Source organism: Solanum stenotomum, chromosome 6, assembly GCF_019186545.1.
Source record: "Solanum stenotomum isolate F172 chromosome 6, ASM1918654v1, whole genome shotgun sequence".
NCBI lineage: Eukaryota > Viridiplantae > Streptophyta > Magnoliopsida > Solanales > Solanaceae > Solanum > Solanum stenotomum.
This window is the reverse complement of record NC_064287.1, coordinates 40,720,167-40,725,487: the sequence shown is the minus strand read 5'-3', so window position 1 is coordinate 40,725,487 and position 5,321 is coordinate 40,720,167. Positions and strand designations below refer to the sequence as shown.

Sequence of the window (5,321 nt, the reverse complement as noted above, 5' to 3'; positions counted from 1 at the left end):
CATTCCTAATAGCATATCTTTTGTAGTTAATTCAAAGTTATATATTTCTTCTATAGTTAATATCTTATTCCATATTTGTACTTTTATATTTTTTGCCTTATATGTGATCATGCTTCCTTCATTATTAAATCCCGTTACTACTATCGGTATTTTAAATTTTTCTCATTTATCTTCTGGTAAACAATTGTTTTTACATATATTAGCTTCTGCTCGCATATCTATCATTGGTGTATAATATCGGTTGTAATATCCTTCTATTATTATCTTTGCAAGTATATATATTTTCATATTTTTATCATACCAAAGTCCTTTTTATTATTACTCTTTTATTTTCATAATTTATTGTTAACTGTTTGTCTTCTAGATTATATGGTTTTACTTGTTCCAACCATTTTATTCCTAAAATGATATTTTCATTTCCTGATATATTTTGAATTTTATTACTATTGGTACTCCTCCGATGATTATTTTCTTTTTGTAGTTTCTTCGGTATACATTAATGCTTTTGGTAGTTCGGAGCATGATTGTTCAATAGTTATTATTTCATCTTCCGTCACTAATTCTCTTGTAATATAGTTTTCTTCTCGTCCTGTATCTATTAATATTAAATGTTTTCATTGTTCCATTATTCTCGTTATGTAGTAATGATGTGGTTTTATATCTTCTTCTATTGATTTTTGTGGGGTTTTATCTATTCTCCTTGAGGTACTCATTTTTTATGATATTTGGGGTATCTCATTGTTTATCCTTTTCGATGTGCTTAGTCTTTCTTTTACTATTTCTAAATCTTCTTCTATATCAATTTCATTGTAACTATAATCGTTCTTATCTATGACTGTAACTATTCTTTCAAAGGGATCTTTTATTTTTATTTTATCTATTTTATTTTTTGCTGTTATTTTATGTTTTGTTGTTAGAACATATAAGTTTTTACATCTAGCTGTAAATATTTTACCTGGGGCTAGTTCTATCCCTGACATTCGCCAGTATAATACTAGTGATTTATCTATATTTCTGTCATTTATTGCTACTGAGTAGTTAGCACTTATTATAAACTTGAATTTTTGGTATATGAGGTTACCTCTTACTGCACTTATTATACTTTTTTCTATGGGTTGTATAATTCTATCATCCGCTAAGTATATTTCTATGGGTGTATCTATTCCTTCTCTAAAACATGCTTTTATTAATATTTCTGTTCCTCCTAAATGTACATATTTAATTGGATTTTTAGCCTTAATATCTTGTATTTCTTTATTTATTATTCGTTTATTTATTATTGGTATTTTGGCCTTTCCTTTAGTGTATTTGCAATCTATGATATGTTCTCTTTGACTTACTACATAATATTCTTCTTTTTGTCGTTTAAACCAGTTTCTTATTGTTGGTATTTCGAATATTTCTGCTACGCTTAGGTCTAATTCTTTTCCTTTTATTTGTTCAAATATACTATTATCAAATATTATTTTCTGTTCTAAATATTCTTCGTCTTGATGTTCTTCTTTATTTATTGTTTGTATATCTGCTTCAGTCATTTGTTATATTATAGAATTCATTTTCTATTCCTATGTCATTATCTATTTCATTTTTCGATAATTCATATATACTATCATTGCTTTCTAATTCATAATCTACGTATTCTATTTGTGTATATTTTTCATCGTCTATTATTATTTTTGATATTTGTTTTTTCGTTGGATTTTTAGGTAATTTATAATCTCTAGCTATATGTCCTAATTTTCCACAATTATAACAAGTACATTCCGTTAGTTTTCTTTTTGGTCTTTTGGTTTTGTAATTTTTTACATAGTACCTTCTTTTTGGTTTTTTATATTTATATTTCGATCTGTATTTTTTATTATATTTTATTTTATTTTTATAATACCTATCCGTACAACCAAATTGAGGTGCTGTCTTATTTTTGCAACATGCCAAGTTTTTTACTAACATTTTTTCCATTTTTATTTCTTCTTTATGTTTTTCACATAGTTCCATAAACCATCGTTGTAAGAATTTTATTCTTGCTCCTAAGGTATCTGTTAATTCTACTTCATTCCAACTTTTTATTACTTTTGTATTAAAAGGTTCTGGTAATTTTGTAAAATATAATTTTCTTATTTCTTTACTTTCTTCTATGTTATATGTTCCTTTATAATAATATTCTCTAAATGCACATGTATATTCATCTATGTAACACATATTACATATTGCTAATTTTGTCATTAGATTCCGATTTATAATTTTTTCTTTATTTTGTTCTTCTACTTCTGTTGTCATACTACTAAATTCATTTCTTATAACTATTTCATATTTATATAATATTTCCATGGTTGTAGTGGCTATTCCACCTTCAATTTTTTTATTATTTCTTAAAGTTGTTAAGCTTTCATTTGTTAAATTTTGTAGCCATAATTTTACTGTTCCTATAAGTGTTCTTTCTATGTATCCTGTGCCTCTGCTATTACTATCTTGTTATCTATTAATTGTTTTATATGTATCATACCCATAATTGGATTGTTTTATTTATGTCTGCTACACAGTCTAAATCTAAAAATTCATGTTGTCCAGTTATTGGATTAGGCGTCCATTTTTTATTTAATCTTTTATCCCATATAGTTTTTTCTTTATCATATTGTTCATAATTTTCATTATAATATTTTGGATTAAAATTTTTTGGGTTTTTTACTCCTAATGTGCTAGGTTTTTCGTCCATGTCTACGTCTTCTGTATTTACTTCTAAATTCTTTGCATTATCTATGTTTGTTAAAAGTTCCGTATATGTTTCGCTTGTTTCCGAATGTTGTTCTAGATCATCATCGTTTATTTCATCAACTCTTATTTCTGGTAGATTATCTTGGTTATTTTCTTCTTTTTCTCCTAATTCATCTTGTAATTGCAATTTTTCTTTAAATTTAATTATCTCATTTGCTAATTTTGTTTTTTGTTCTTTTTCTTTTTGTTTAATTTCATACATTTCTTTTAATATTGCTAGCTCTTTTTCTAGCTCTATTATTTTAGTATTTTTTACTTCTTCTAATTTTTGTACTTCCTTTTTTGCTTGTTGTTTTATTTTTTCAATTTCCGTTCTTCTATCTATTTCTTCATTTTCTTTTGTTATTCTTACCATAGCAGTTAAACTATCTTCTAGTTTTACCGTTTCTTTTTCTAACATTAAACTTATATTGTCACCTATTTTCTTATATCTTCTTCTTAGATTAGAAAATATTATCTTTATTTTTAATCCGTCATAATTTTCATATGTTTTTTCATCTATTGTGTATTCTTCTTTATTCATTTATAAATTATGTTGTAGTTTATATTCTAAGTTATTTATTTGTATTTCTAGATATAAAATAGTTTTTCTTTGTGCTACTATAGATTTGTGACAAATTCCTGCGAATATATTATTGTTAAGTCTATTTTGCCTATGTTCTAATTCTTCTCGATTTTCTATAATTATTTCATTAAGTTTTTGTCTATATTCGTTATTATTGTTATTCATTGTATTTTTAAATATTGAATATATTTATATTCTATTTTAGATATATTATTTATTAATTGATCTAATTTTTCATTATCAGTCTTTGTGATATTAAGTTGTTTATATTTCGGATATAGTTTATTTAATTTTCTTCCTATTTTTCTTAATTTTCTACTCGTATGTTTCTTACCGTGTCTCTTATTATCCATAGCTCTGATACCATTTTTCGTAGCGGAACTAGTAGTTGGGGAATTCATGAAAGTGGTAGTGTGGTAGGTGGTAGTGTTGTAGGTGAGTATTTTATTTTAAAGATTTTATTGTAGTGTTCTTTTGCTAAGTGTCTTAATCTTGATATCTCTTTAATGTTATTTTTTGGTAGTGTGAAATTCATGGTAAAATGTAATAATATTTATTGTAATATTCTTTCGATAGTTGTTTTAATCTGAATATTTCTTTAATATTATTTATGATATATTCTAGATATAACATAACTTCGGTTCTTTGGTATATATATAAATTTTCCTCCATTAATTGTTCTAATAGTTTTATATCTTCCATAGATTTTATCCAATATTGTAAATATTCGTAGTTCATTTTAATTTGAATTTATTTCTAAATCATACCATTCTATTCTTTCGAAGTCTAAATCATGTACGTCTATTTCATACCATTCTTGATTTAATATATCTTCTGATTCGTAATCATTAAATATTTTCCCCATATTATTCTTCTTAATTCGATTATTTTTATATTTTTAAGTACATATAAGATTAAAGTTTCGTAGTTTTTTATCATTTCATCATGCATGTATGTAGTCATGTTCTTTATTATGCAGATTTTTTATTTCAAATTATTCCTTCCTATCATATTCATAATTGATTAAATTCATATTAGATCATTATGAACTAGATTATCTTTATCATGTTTTCCTGTCACTACTAGCATCGTACTTTAGGGATACTTTCTTCTTATCAGCGCCTCAACTTTGTTTACTCCCCTAAACGGCCTTCCTCGCCTACCGGTTTCAACATTAGGATGGCATAGTATAGAAGTTTTCTCCCTGTTTCCAGTGTGCTAATAAACTAGAAATCATGATTCAAATAATTCTAATACATAATAACTAACATAAATTTATTCAATCATATATATGATATTCAGGAATATATGAAATTAGTTCCGCATATTTTTTGAACAATATACCTTTGCCTCTTGCTTAGCCATGCTATCTGAAATATCTGACTGGATTTCAGATTTATCCATTAACTTTTAAGTAATTAGTATCTTAAGAGAGTTTTTTGAGAAGAGAGTTTTTATTTAGGCGTTGCCTCCCTTTACAATGTTTACTTCTAAGTCTATATATAGACATACAAATTTACTATTCTAAATACTTATCCTAACACATTTTTTACACATGTCCATTACTATTTACTACTATTCATAACTACTATTCATGAATAGTTCTTATTTTGTCTACCACTATCCTCTTTACGACTTATTTGCACATATTAATAATGTACACTATCTACCACATACACTTGTCATATTTTGTACAAAAGACCCATACCTACTTTATGACAACTATTATGACTTTTACATTTACATTATTTTATACATAACTTTTTTCGTTCATATCTCTTCTCCTTCTTGTTTTCCTCCTCGTTGATTATTCCAGCTGGACGTCTGGAATTATATTATCTTCTCCGTTGCACTTTGAACATATATGGTCCGGGTATTTATGACCAATTAGCTTGCAATATCTGGTTAATAATTCTGCTGAAATAAATCCTTCTTTTAGTGCTCGTGTCGTAGGTAGTTCTTCTGGCTTTAGTAGTGATAAAAT

General features: G+C 25.9%; 1 protein-coding gene across 1 annotated transcript in view; it reads right to left on the bottom strand.

Moving 5' to 3' along the window:
• Positions 1-5,321, bottom strand: part of LOC125868748 (uncharacterized) — a 13,998-nt gene that overhangs the window by 6,959 nt on the left and 1,718 nt on the right. The window lies entirely within an intron of this gene.